This window comes from Culex pipiens, chromosome 1 (assembly GCF_016801865.2).
Source record: "Culex pipiens pallens isolate TS chromosome 1, TS_CPP_V2, whole genome shotgun sequence".
NCBI lineage: Eukaryota > Metazoa > Arthropoda > Insecta > Diptera > Culicidae > Culex > Culex pipiens.
The window spans coordinates 136681602-136696932 of NC_068937.1; the positions used below are offsets into that span (position 1 = coordinate 136681602).

Sequence of the window (15331 nt, forward strand, 5' to 3'; positions counted from 1 at the left end):
CAAATCTTAATATTTTTTTGTATTTTTTTATATTTTCTTACTTTCAACCTCAAATTCAAGTTCTGCAACCTCATTTTAGTCAAATTTGCCTATTGCCTTCTAAATTACAAAATACATTTTTTCAATACTTTATCACCGCCATTTTAGCCGCCATCTTGGATTTCAAATTCTCAAATCACTTAGCGTACTCAGCAAAAAATCCAATGGTAAAATCGCATGAAAAAGCATACACATCACCTTTGCGAAAAAATACACTTAATCTTCCTGGGATGTTAAGAAAAACTTACGTTAAAGGTGTTAAGGGGTCTATATGACCCCGGAATTGAAAATGCTGGCAAAAATCCATTTTGCAACCGATTTTCGTTCTTTCGGACGCAAATGAAAGGTATGGATGTCTAGAAAGGCACCTGTGCTATGCGGACCCGATTTGGCCACTTTGGTTTCTGGGAATCGATTCCAAAGGAACAAATTTTCCGGCAAACCGACTCTCATAAGTTTTATTAGATTTAGCTATGGATTAATGCAACTATATATAATCTCTAAAATACGAGTCATACGCTTCGGAACAGGTTGCATGCCATTTGGATCATATCTGGCCACTCTGGAACTGGTTCCGGATATTCTGGAAGTGGCCAGATTGCTATTTTGGTTAAAGCATATCGTGCGACATATCTAACTTCATGGAGTTACAAGCCATGTACATTTGGCCACTTCCAGGGTATCCGGAACCGGTTCCGGAGTGGCCAGATATGATCCAATTGGCTTTTTACTAGTTTCAGCGTGCATGGCTTGTAATTCCATGAAGTTTAGTATGTCGCACGATAGGCTATTACCAAAATGGCCATTTGGCCACTTCCAGGGTATCCGGAACCGGTTCCGGAGTGAGCAGATATGGTCCAATTGGCTTTTTGCTGGTTCTAGTGTGCATGGCTTGTAATTCCATGAAGTTTGATATGTCACACGATAGGTTATTACCAAAATGGCCATTTGGCCACTTCCAGGGTATCCGGAACCGGTTCCGGAGTGAGCAGATATGGTCCAATTGGCTTTTTGCTGGTTCTAGTGTGCATGGCTTGTAATTCCATGAAGTTTGATATGTCGCACGATAGGTTATTACCAAAATAGCCATTTGGCCACTTCCAGGGTATCCGGAACCGGTTCCAGAGTGGCCAGATATGGTCCAAATGGCATGCAACCTGTTCCGAAGCGTATGACTCGTATTTTAGAGATTATATATAGTTTATTATGCATTAATCCATTGCTAAATCTAATAAAACTTATGAGAGACCCATTAACACCTTTAACGTAAGTTTTTTTGTAGCGCCCTTTCTAGGTGGCACTGGAGGTTGCTTCCGGTTGCAAAATGTTTATTTTACAAAGTTAGGAAAAGTCAGAAAGTTTCAAGTCTTTAAGTTAGAATGAATAAAAGTTACAGCACATTTAATAAGCCGTCTGGGTCATATAGACCCTAACACCTTAGGAAGGTTAATATTGCACACTGCATTTACAATTTTTGTAAACACAAACAATGTGCAACCGACGGGATTCAAACTCAGCACCAACTGTAAGGACCGGCGTCTTAGCCCGCTCGGCCATGAAACCGGTGAAGAATGGAAAGGATAAACGCATACATGAGCTTGACATTTCGGTCAAGTAGATTTCCCATACTGGTGGGCTACATATGTTTGGGTGTAATATTACATAAAATTTCATAAAATAATGCAAAATTTATTTTACTCGCAGTTAGATTCCTACTTTTTTGCTTTGTAATTTAGGGGTCTTAACATTAGCTCGGCAATCAAAAAAAGAACAACGAAAAATCGTTTTTTTTTTGTGATTCGATTATTCGATGTGAATTATTTCCAAGGCCTTGGGATAAACGAATCTGAACTGTGTATTTTTTTAATGAAAATATTCAAAAGCTAAACGTAGAGATGAAAAAAATAAAAATTTATAAATAATTAAAGAGATCGCTATATGTTTAATTTTTTGTTGTGAAAAACGGATGTAGACAAGTGCACAACTGTTTATCGTAAAAAAAATCATCATCTAATTCTTTCCCCCCATTCGAACCTAATTTGCACCAAGATAGAATTGTATTCCCTTTAATCCCGACGATCCAGACAGGCAGCGCCATCTGTTATCATCGGATTACCATTCTCGTGCCGTTCGAATTTTAATCCCCTCGCAACAACCTTGAACCTGGCAGAAAATCCACCAAAAACAAAAAAAATTAACGCGCCAAAAATCTTCGTGTCGGAAAAACTCGAACGCCGGACGTTGCCAGGATATTAAAAAAATATTTTCCGCGATTAAATTTTATCCGGATGGTGCCCAAATTTTACCTCTCACACCTCTCCCATTTTCAACTTTAACCAAAAATGAATAAAATTAAACAGAGAAAAAAAGTGCGCCAATCGTCTTGGGTGGGAGGTGGTGGGCGGTGACGATTTCCCCACAAAACTGGTGTAGGGAAATTGAATCTTCAGATCTTTCACCACACGAATGGTGGTGGTGGCAGCGAACAGCGGTGTTTGTGGTTGGTGGTGGGAAACCGCGACATTTCAATTCAGCCACAATCAACGTGTTGCATGTTGACTACCTCTTGGAGATTTCTTGGTAGAAATTTTTGCTCTACGAGGGGGGAATGTTGTCCTTTGGATGTAACATTGGTGTCCCGAGAAAAAGGAAAAAATAATGTTCAAAATATCATAACACTAGTTTTTTTTTTAATTTCAAATAACAAAACAACATAAATTATTGGGCTTGAAATCTATTTTTTTAATAAGTAATATTGTGTTCACAAAGATTATAACCTTATTTTTCTAGGGTTCCCCCAACGTTCGATCCTGCAACGCAAAAGTATTCCAAGTGAAAAGAGTGTTTAAAAAGAGAGGAATTATTTTTTTATGACAAATTGATTGAGGGAAAACTTTTTGCCCCGTTTTGCTCTTTCATTTGTGTGCTTTCATTTGAACCATCGCAACGCGAAGAAATCTTCAGGGTTTTAGGGTTGAGGGGAAAGGTTCTGCGATTCGCGCTTCATTACAACTGTTTCGCACAGATTCAATTTCTTTTCGAATTCTCAACCCGGGAGCAACACTTTCCGCATCCCTCCTCTCTATTGAGCAAAATAAACCAACCAAAGTAAGGTTTCTCGCTGCCGACCGGTGCGACATCGGTCTCAACATTGAGGGGGTGGGAAAAAGGGCTCCATTTGAAATTAATTTTCTGTGAGCTGTGCTGTAACAAGAGAAAGGTAACGAGAGGTGTTATTTGTACTTTGAATTCAATTACAGTTGGGTTTTACTACTTTTGCGACTGATTGCAGTTTGTTTTGCGTTAGTTTCTTAACAAAGTTTTTAGCTAGAACTGCTACACTGCCGTTTTACGCATAATCGTCTCATGATCAAGTTTTTTTTTCTTCTGCTGAGCAAACGATTTCAAAAATTTCTATGTTATTATTAGTTATGTTACAAGAGCTTGTTTTAAAAGTATAAAAAAAGGAAAATACAACTGGGAACGAAGAACTTTAACAAAACGGCAATCAGTTTTCGTTTGAATTTCAGTGATGTAAATCACTTTTCAATTGAGAGATTCGACAGAAACGTGCACGCATCCTGGTGGCGAGTAGAAGCACTATGCAACGATGATCGGAATGACAGCGTGCTTGGAAATATTATTTTTTTTTGCAGTTTTTGATTTTTATTTGCTTCAAATATTTTTTAACGTCGATGAAAGTTATTGTAAAGTGTGGCAATCGCATAAACGAATCGAATGATGTATAAATCATAGGGGCTGAGTTAATTTTTCATGTTTTTTCCTCAAATTTACCAAAAAGATCTTTTGAAAAATTGATTTAAATATGATTTATTTGATTGATAATGCTCCTTATGTGTGTTTTATTGATAGAACAAACTATTAGAGTCATATTACAGCATAATTACCATAATTTTCTCAAAAAATTGCCAGTTATTCAAATTTTTCCAAAAAATTCCAAAAAATCACCAAAATGCATTTTTAAGGTCAATATTTTGGTCAAAGGGGAAGAAAAGTAAAGTTTAAACACTTTTAAATACCATTTCATCATTACTTTTAACTTTTGCAACATTTAACTCAAGTTATCCAAAATATCGATCATCTTTTTAGAAAAATCGTTTAAATAAAATACCAGTCACAATTAATCACTACAAATCACCACGCATTATGATCGTTAGCGAAATTGCCACACTTTGCAATACCCCACTTTTCTGAAAATGCTTGATTTTTCATCATAAACGCGATTTTTCCCTAAAAACTACTCAAACTGTATGGGGGCTGTCATTACGAACACCGCTGGAACAACAGCGAGCCTAGCGGAAAAAACCTCGTCGAATTCTTCAATTGCATCGGTCAGAAATTTATTTGAGTTGAAATTGATTTCAAACTCACCACCAATTTGAATTCACCACCGCTCATTTACACGTGTTTGATAGTTGCATGAAACTGATGAAACTTGGTGCATTCACACTATCAAACATTTTGAGCAATGTGCACGTTTACAACTAGATGGCTCTAGTAAAAAGTGATCAATGGATTTATAGTAAAAGTATTCAATGGTTTACGCTTGTTTGTCTGTGGTATCAATCGGTGTACCGAGAAATGGATCTCAAAATCTTTAAAATAGTAATTCACAACATACAATATCTCATGACCAAACCATGCCAAAATTATTGGCAACCTTATAATTTTGGCGTATTATAATTATTATGTCAGAGAGGTTAAGTTAATTTAAGTATTTTATTCTTTTTTCTTATTTTCTTATTTCGTTGCCACGTGGTTAATATACGGTCCCATATAAAAAATAGAAAACTAGAAGTTAATTTTCCAGTTCTGCAAATCCAAGAAAAAATGCCTTTTCCACCTGTTTTTTTTAAAGAGACGCTTAAAAAAATTCAAGTCACTAAAAACATATATAATAAAAATGCACACATACATAATCTTACTAAACTAGATTCACTCAACTTCAATTTGATCACACCATTTCTCAAAATTCCCTTCCCGTCGGTTACGTACCTTTCCGCGAGCACATTTTCGCACCGAACCTCGGCCAAAAATTCATTGCACTTTTCAGCACTTGTTCCAGCTGAATAATTTCGAAACAACATCATCACCCCATATTTTGCACGGCGAGAAACGCCACCGCCGCAGCATCTGCACATCCGGACGCTAGCTTGGGCCGGGAAATTTGCCGGTCATCCATGGTCGAAGAATATCCGGACCGACGGGGTGGCCTCGTTCCAAGTCACACACCGTCATCATCGTCAAGGGAGAGCTGTGCAGAAATTTCGCCTGAATGTATGCACTCTGCCGTCGGGGGCTAGCTGAACTAACCAACTAGAAGCAGTAGTAGGCGCTGGAGAACGGGTTGAACGCGGTCTAATGCACTTTGGCCACTGGCTTGCTTCGATGCTTCCAGACTCGTGGGGTGAAAGCATCGCAGCACAGCATGCCTTGGATTTCGGGAGAGAGCGATGATGAGAACGTCAGAGCTGAAAGGATGAGGAGAGCCGCATATCTGAGCAGGCGTTGGTCGTTGGGCGAGCTTCTGGTGCTTTCTACCCGGAGCAGACGAAACAAATTGTTTCGGAGTTTTTTTTTGCAAGCTGAACTTTAGCGCTGCTGAAGAAAGGGTAGAAATGGTTTACACGAAAAGTGGGAAATGGGAAAAGTTTTGCGAAGGAATTTATGTTTAGCGAAAAGTTTAATTTGGCAATCGAAAGCTAATGAAAATTTGTGGATCGTTGGGAGAGGCAAAAAAAAATGTTGGAAATATTTAGGCATTGAACGACTAACACTTTTGAGTGGAAAGGAAAGCTAAAATCATAAAGTTAGCTTATAAACAGAAAGTTAGTATAAACATTCCATTAAAGCGAGATAGTTATTTTAAATATAATATTCAATTTTATAAAAGGTTTTGAACCAGCAACAAATATTTTTGAAATTATTTGTATTTTTGCTACCCTTTTGATCACAGTGTGTATAAGATTTAATTTTTGACTTTGTTGATATGTTGTATAGGGTACTAAAACAGACATCTTCCGAGTCAGAGTGCGTATCTGGTTTAGAATATAAATTGGAAAATATTGAAAACTTGGTCAAAACATTTATTTTAAACATTTTTTATTAACATTCCAACGCCCAAGGCTCCAAACAAGTTGGAACGGTAACTTCAACTCAATGGTTCTCGGGCATAACTCAACCAATCCAGATGATTCTTCTTTCCAGTGATTTGTTAGGATGTCTAGTGATCAAATTTGTAAATTTCTACAGCTTCACAAAGAATTCGAATCGATGAAAATGAATTCTAATTTTCTATTTGTAGACCTGTTCAAAAGTTGTGTTTTAATTTTTTTGAAAATACGCAGCTTTTGATACTCAAATAAGCCTATACTGCCCCTGATCGCATAAATGTCCCATATGCATTTTCATCGATTTTGAGTTGTTGATGTAGTTTGGTTCAAAATCATGTGCTCTTTCAAAAGGGCCTAGGGTAGAGGACCCAGAAATCGCCCACTTTATAGTGGGAATCTAAGAAATTTGACAAGAATTTAATGACAATTTATGGTTTTCGGTTCTACTTGTTGTAAAACATTGACAAACTATTTGCTTTTAAGTTTCCTCAAGGTTTTTATCATTTACAAGTTCATTTTTGTTGAAATTTTGCGTTTTAATAAAGTTCTCTGAAGTGCCTATTTTCGCCCCCCTAAATCCAATTTTCGCCCACCCTTGGAACCAGCCCACGACAAAAATCAAGATATGAAAAAAAAATTATGGCTCAAAACTAAGTAAATATGGTCTCCTATTGATACACAATATGTTCCCTAAGCTCAATTTCATTGATGTGCACAATTTTGTCGTAATATTTTTAAATTGAAATTAAAAAAACCCTAGTTGTTTTTTTTAACAGATATCCCACTAATTTTGAGGTTCTAACTAAAACCAAAACATGTTCGCACTCATATATAATATGACTTAATCAAAATTCCTGATAGAACTCATGTGTCCCTTCACCCAAGATAAGGGCACACAGTTACAATTAGTTCCATGTTGTTGTTGATTTTATTAGGGGAACTTGAACCCTATGGGTCATTCGCTCCCGAATTGACTCAATAGAAAACTTCGAGTACCTCTTAAATAAAAATATTAAGCACATGTGCTATTTTGAAAGATGTTGTGTAACTACTTTTCCCTCCTTTGCTCAATTTGTTCTACAATGTACCAGTAAACTCTTACCACGTTTGAGCTAGGTGTCCCATATCTGAGTTTAGGTTAATTTTTGAACTGATGTTTTTACCAAAATACCCTAATGAATGAAATAAAATAAAATAAATAATTAACCTTTAAAAATAATCTGGAATGATCCAAAAATATTTTCAAGCACATTTCGCTGCGATTAGATAAGTTTTTATGGTAAACGAAAACTGGTTCTAGCTAAAATCTGAAAACACAATACTAGATTTCGCCCTGGACGAAAATTGGATCTCATGGTTTTTCATGACCCCAATAATCGCTCACTTTATTTTATTGAAATAACCTTTGGTAAACTTTTGAAACAGGTAAATCACTATATTATAGTGGGAAATTCAGACATGCAGTGAAGCAATAAATTTTTCTGATACATTATTTTCGGACGAAATGAGTTGTTTTCCCTCATTAACATTATTACCCACTGTAGTCGGAATTGACAAAAATATGGCGGCTGCAATAAGGCTTTTTTTAAATGCTTATAAAAACTTAATAAACAATAGAAATTCACTCGGAATGTTTCAATTAGAACTATAAATGAATGAATATGCAAACCTGCATAATAAATTCAACCAAAAAATGGTATAAGTTAGCTAAATACAGATTAAATCCAGTAGGTGGGCGAAAACTGGTGCAGGGCGAAAACTGGGCCCTCTACCCTATAACATCCAGTACTTTGTTATAGAAATAAGGGGGAAATCCAGTTTTTTCGCGAAAACTTAACACGTAGCCTTATGTATGGGACAAACTTTACATGCATTTTTCTCAGCTTGCTGTTTTTGCATCTGGGACAATTATGCGAACATGGGCAGTATAGGTCATCGCTGAAATTTTAAAGTTATCGCAGTTTTAGTGAAAAATAGTTAGTTTTTTCGCTTTTTTGTCATTTTCCCAGTTTTGCGTCCGACGCAAGGTCCGACGCGTCGAAAAATCCAGATTTTATTTTCATTAAATCATTTCTCGGAATCCTGTTTATGAACTTTTACATGATAATGTTTTGTAGTCATTTGCAGTGTTATAATTCAAAATCAGGAGACATTCAAACATTCCCGCAAATTTTCCGCGTACATCCGCGTACCTGACCCGGGGGAACCTCTTCACACGATATCTGACGCATTATAAATAGGTCCCCGTTTCTCGTCAAGCCATGAGAGGCTCGTTTGGCCCCTTTTCTTCCCGTAAACCGTCCCACCGCCACACCGGCTCGATTCGGGTTCGTCGTTCATCCAGCACGTGTTTTGTTTTTCGGCAGTGGCGTAGTCGGCGGAGAAAATCGTAAACAAAGGTGGGGGCTGCTAAATGTTTTAATTAGTGGAAATTGATCTGTCAAAGCGTACCAAAGTGCTGTCAAAGCGAAGGGTTACCACAATGGCGGAAACAAAATGGCTGCCCACGTGTGTGGGGAATCGCAATTTATTCTGCAGTGGCAAGTGGAACTTGGCTCCGCCTATGATTTCGTCGGTGGTGAAAGTGCACGATGCCGGTTTGTGAATGAGTTGTTGTTTTTTGTTATGAATGAGAGCGACCGTTCTCGTCGTGCGCGTGGTCGTCGGAAGAGAGAGAATTTTCCAACCCACCTCGTTGCTGCTGCAAGCCGGAACCGGAGAGAGAGGAAATGTCGGGCTCTCTGAGTGAAAATTTTCCCCCAACACGGCATGGCACGGTTGCACGGATTGTCCTGCCGGTTGGATCAGGATGTTTTATCAAGAATTCCTATTGCTTTAGTTGTGATATAAGCGTTGGCGAGGGAACGTCCGTAGTCGTGCGTGCGAGCGAAAAACGGTCGAAAAAATTTCCGTACTCGTAAAGCGGTGTGTTTTTTGTTGCACTTTCCTCTCTTTCTTGGTCGGGGTTGGAAAAACCAAAACAAACGCCGCCGTCGTGGTCGACCCGCCGTTGGCCGTAGTAGCAGGCCGTGGAAAATTTGAACGAGCGCGCGCGCGATTGTTGCTTTTCAGCCTGACGGTGTTGTCTATGCAAGTGAGCACGTGAGCACGTGAGAAGTGAACGGGTGAATACCACCCTGGCTCATCGCAGTGAGCGGTGAATATTTTGGCGCGATATCAACGACTTCTTTGGATTTAAACGACTTCCTTGGTGTGGATTGCAGTGCCAACTTTGATTGTCTGTGGAGAAATTAGGAGCGCAGCAAATGATTTGAAAACAACGCGTGAAACGTGATTGATAACAGTGTGATTAATGAGCTGTTTAAAGAAGTGAGAAGAGTTATTTTGACTGAAAGGCGCGTCGTGACCTGCCAGGAAGAAGAGGAAAAGGTTTGTCCTGGGTCAAAACAACAGAGAGGGAGGGGGAAATCTTGCTGCGGAGGACTCTTGGATAAATATTTGAACAACGCGCGCACGAGACTCGAGCGAATCGTCAGAATTTATGAGTTATGAATTATAAATTCGCTTTATACTGGCGTGGCGGCCCGGGCCACAGCCACCGTGGAGGGGAGTGCCTTTCTCTTGTCGGGTGCTAAAGCCAGTTTGGTGGAGGGAAATGTACACTACACCACCAGAGGAGCCAACTTAGAGCAACACTGATGAAGAGCGAGAATTGTGTTGGGGGAATGAGGGTTTTTAGGTGGAACATTGTATAGTTTTACGGTGTCGTGGAAGGGCTGCCAATATTTAGGATTTTTCAAAAAGAAAACACTGACTAAAACAATTTTGATACATGCTTAATTTACGGTGTTTTTTAAATTTAGCCAATATATCTCCAAATTTCGTTTATTTTTTTTTAGTTTTTTGGATTTCTTCTCTGCGTAGTTCTGTTTATCCTTTGAAGTCTGTACAAAGCTTCACCAACATGATCTTTATAACTGAAGGTAATAATTTTTGAATATGTCATTTTCCAACAATAAATGTGCGGCAACCAACCGTTTATTTTCATATCTCTATGTTTGCTATAATCCAATCAACATATGCAGACACGTTCAAATAGAGTCCCTTAAAGTTGTTAACAGCCATAAAAAATTGCACAATTCGATATCCATTGTAGTCAATACCTCTAACGGCTGGTGCTCCAATGAGAACGTTGTAGTCTTTATCTTCTTCCAAACAAAAAATGCTATTTTCCGATGGGTGACACTCGCTGGAATCAGTGGAATGTAATTGTTGCATTTTCAAATTGTCAAACGTTGGACCTTTATTCTTTGGTCCCAGTGGATATCCACCCCAACTAGTCACTAAGTATTCAGAAAACGTTGTTCGTTTCAATTGCGGGGTTAGGGGTAAACATACAGGGCTTATATTATCTGGAAATAAAAAAAAGTCTCAATGAGCCTATGGTGTGGCATTAGTAACACCGCCACAATTTTTCTTTTCACGTCCAATTGGATGTAAGATTTACAGGAGGTGAGTAATTACAAACAGATGTATAATAGAGTGGTCCAAATTCGGGTAAAATTCGGGGTCTCGATTTTGTACCACCCTAGTGTATAACCATATTAGTTAACAATTCTTTACAACGTTGTTCGGCTCCATAGAATATTTCAAGCAGAGGGATAACCACTATTTACTCATGATACCTCTTGAAGCGATTTTTGTTGTGACTATGTTGGACAGAAAAACTATACAAATAGGGCGTCCAATTTTCCCGGGTTTTGAAATTCCCGGGAAACGGGAAAAATATTATTGGAATGCCGGGAATTCCCGGGATCCCGGGAAATTTTTGAAGCAGTAATAAAATCTATGTTTTCGTTATATTTGTTATGTTTTTCAAGCCTAAAATTACAGAAAAAGCTCAATACTATTAATTGGTGATAATTTACACTTCAATCTTAACAAGGACAGCAGTTTTTAAGATAGCTTAAAATACATTAAAAATCGCTCTTTGATGTGCTTTGGAATTTGAGTGAACCGTAATTTTATATATATATTTCTTTTTTATTTATTTATATAACATGACTACAAAAGCTTAAACAATTTCATTGAAACTGTCTAAAACAACAACACTTTAGATAAGTTTAGAATTTTATGTTTTATATTAAAACATATTTTAAAAATTATCCCTAAGTCACTACCGCCAACTGGAGATAATCGGGACTGCAGTCTGAATAGATACAGGAGATTTTAGAGCAATAAATTTGGAAATCGGTGTACTAATTGTTTTGTAATATTCCTGTTATAACTAAAATCAATCAAAACAATCAGAACATTATGTAAAAAATGGCTAAAACAGCAGTCTAAATTCCTTACTTTTGTCCTGATTTGCTACAGATGCTTGTTTTTGATGAAATAATTAAATATGATTTTTTTTTCAAGTTTCAAGTCATGAATATACGAAAATATAATACCAATTCTTTTTTAAATAAATAAAATTTAATAGAAAATATTGAGAGCGCAAGGCATTTAGCGGATCTGTAAACTAAATTTTCAGCAATTTTCCCTAACAAGCCAAATTAATGCTGATACATGCCGAATACAAATTTGAATGCTTTAAAATTCTTATCGAGTACTAAGTATTCAACTATTCATCTATTTCCACAACCAAATCCAATTCCAATCCAAAATTTGATTTGTTTTCAATTTCGGGAATTCCCGGGACAAAATTTAAAAAATCCTGGGATTCGGGAATTCCCGGTTTTGGAAAAATCCCGGGATTTTTGTCCCGGGAATTCCCGGGATGGACGCACTATATACAAACCTTCAAAAGCTACACTTTTTTTCATACGAAGCAGTGCGATATTATATTTATCAATATCCAGTAGAAATTCATCAAATTTTTTGTGTATTATTGCATATTCTGCATTAATTGTTTTAACTGGGAGAACACAATCAGCATCATTATCAGTTGCACTGCAGGATCCGTCCTGAGCATGTGGCTGTTTACCAAGTTGTACGTAGGTTCTAGAAATTAGATTAATATTGTTTAAATGTAAACTGTAAAAATATTACTTTACAAACTTACGGCAAACCAAGGATTAAAGGTTTCGCTAGGCTTAAAACATAACGATGGCTTAAAACATAAGCGTTCCTTCAGAAGTTCTTTTTACTGTTAATTCCCAGATTTTATCAAAATGTACGATATATACCATCCATGGAAAATTGGGTACTAAAGCCATATGTCAATTTTTATGTACAACGATAAAAAACACGATTAAAAACCATTTCTGATCACTTTTTTTCATTTTAATGCAAAACAAAAATTGACAAGACAACATTTTTTCGATGGATCAACTATGGTCCCCTTGGAACGAGCTGTCAAGTAGGAGCTTTTCTGTCAAGGAGGACCGCGAGGTTAATTTTTCAAAATTGATTTAAAAATCCATTTTAAACTTTTTGTGGTCGTACAAAGGGTCATTGTACTCAAAAAAATAAGCTTTATCGCTGTAAACAATAATCTAAGCTTCATTTTAGGACCCAATTATAAACAGATAGGATGGTTGGATTCATAACGACATTTCCAGCGGGGTAAAATATTTTGATATTTTCGTGATGAATTAAAGTCTCGTCCGTATCTTATAACATTCAAATATGCAAGCTGCGTTATTTTATATATCCAATTTATATATGATATAATAACAACATTGGGAAATGTACGGGGTGAATTAGAGGGATCACAATGAATGCTGGGAAATGTACAATTAATAATTGTTTATTATGCCTTCGGACATAATAAACTTAATGCTTCCTTTATCTTCATTGCAAGTATTAGACATAATATTTGTTATGATGGATTTTCTTCCATTCTTTTCACTCCAGCCAATCCAGCGATAAAGCTTATTTTTCTTAGTGCAATGACCCTTTGTACGACCACAAAAAGTTTAAAATGGATTTTTAAATCAATTTTGAAAAATTAACCTCGCGGTCCTTCTTGACAGAAAAGCTCCTACTTGACAGCTCGTTCCAAGGGGACCATAGTTGATCCATCGAAAAAATGTTGTCTTGTAAAATTTTTTGTTTGCATTAAAATGAAAAAAAAAGTGATCAGAAATGGTTTTTAATCGTGTTTTTACCGTTGTACATAAAAATTGACATAGGGCTTTAGTACCCAATTTAACTAAGAAAATACGGTTACTCATTTATTTAATCTGTGTATTACTTTGTAACAGTCGGAAATTATTTTGGGAGCCAAGCTTTGTTTTAATTCCAAATTGCTGATTCGACAATGACTAAAATAAGCATACGTATTAAATAAAACAAATAAATGTAAGCTATTTTTTGTAAGAAAATTGTTGACTTTTTTGCGAACGTAAATATTTTTGCCTAGGTTTTTGTATAGAAATTTGTTTCAGAAAAGTAAAAAAAAAACTTTCCTGACACCACTTCCCTCTAAAAGTACCGTGTTTCATCCCATGTGTCCTGTCCCACTGCATTCCAGCTTAATCTACTTCACACCGTTTCTCGTGGGCTCTCCACCCAGCTTGCCAGCCGGTCCACTCATTTTTGCCTCAGCTGCTGTTGCTGCTGCGGAATCCCGCACATGAGTTGCTGAAAATTGCTGTACAATATTTAATGTCGGGAGCGCTCTTTTGCTGAAGGAAAATCGATACACATTCCAGCAGCCAGCCAGGCCATCATCGTAGTAGACCGGGGGCCGGCCAGCCAGCCAGCATGCAACACTCTGGTGTTCATGAAAAGCGCCTACTTCGATTCATGCCAACACGGTTGAAACAATCCTGGCCTACTATGCTGCTGCTGCCGTTGATGGATGAAGGTTATGCCCGTCCCGTTTTTTTTTTGCAGGCAGGGAATATTTTTAATTACACGTATGAAGTATCAGCTCAGAGCGCAATTACTCAGGCATAAAATGAGGGTAATTTCTCGATTTTGATCCTGGCTCCTGCTGCTGGCAGCCGCGTGTTGGCTTGTCTGCACACAAACACTCACAGAAACATATTCTCTACTTAACACGATTAACTCGGTTTGTTGGATTATAAACCTTCTCAGTTTCATGAGGGATTTGCCAGGGGCCCCCCACCTTTTGCTTTCAACTTTCCTCCCACAAAAGGGAGCGCGCAACAGTATCGGAGCAAGGTTGTTCTGCGGTTGTTGTTCATGTTTTTGAAAACGGAAATGAATGTTGATTAATGGGAGCTTGTAAAACGAGACACGCCGCCGGAATGAGAACGCGACGTAAAATTTTTGATGACTCCAGGGACCGGAAAATTGATTTAATATCTCTCTTGAAGACGGTACGCTTTAAGAAGCCAGCCGGGCTTGATGAAGTTATGAGGTAGATTGAAAACTTTTCGAGAATTTGCGGGGATTTGGAATTAATTGGTCACGTAACTTCAGCAGAAACATATCACAAATGAAGTTTAATTAAATCATTCTTACGACTTCTTTTCGGAAAATTTAATTAAAAGTCCTGCCATGTACTTCCAAAATAGATAAAATTCTTCCCATTCAACTTAAACATTCGCTTTCCTTATCCACCAATCGAAAATGAAACACTCGTACATCACGAAATTCGATAACATTTTATTTACTCGTGCTAAAGAATTGTTGTTTCGCCCATCATCGACAGCATCATCGTTTCGACATTCCAATTCCGCCTTGACTTTTTCGAATCCAAGCAGAGGCCAGGTTACTGCATCGCAGGAGGTGGTAGAAACGGCCGGAAAAACCGGAAAACTTTTACTTTTGGAGCTGCCACCACAATCACATCGACCTCCCCCCCCACCGACCGACCTTTCACCCTATTAAAAATGAATAACGCTGCCGCTGATTGCTATAAATAACAAATTGCGAAACTTTTTCCCAAAACCGTTTTCCTTTTCGGGGAGGGGAGGGGAGGTTTCGAACATTCACCACAGCAACCCGGGGACAACAATAACGTTGAAGACGCGGAGGAGGAAGAAGCGCGCGCCGGTGTCTTTTCCGTTCACAAGTCATCGCGCGGGGATCGTAGTAGGCGTAAAGCTCGACGACGACGACAGGATATGGACATGGCTTGCTTGGATTGGGGAAACTTCCGGGAAAACTATACTTTACACTTGCTTGGGTTTGTAAACTTTTGTTGATTTTTGCGAGGGTGTAGGCAAGGTCGTCTTGCTGTTTGAAGTTCAGGAAGATTGATTGAGGAGGGAGAGGGT

General features: G+C 37.8%; 1 long non-coding RNA gene across 1 annotated transcript; it reads right to left on the minus strand.

Moving 5' to 3' along the window:
• Nucleotides 1–10028: 10028 nt before the first annotated feature.
• Nucleotides 10029–12313, minus strand: LOC120420765 (uncharacterized). The gene is made up of 3 exons (XR_005605896.2): nt 12202–12313; nt 11938–12140; nt 10029–10546 (listed from the first exon to the last, which is right to left on the minus strand). It is a non-coding gene; the product is annotated as an uncharacterized LOC120420765 (long non-coding RNA).
• Between the last annotated feature and the right edge of the window lie 3018 nt (nt 12314–15331).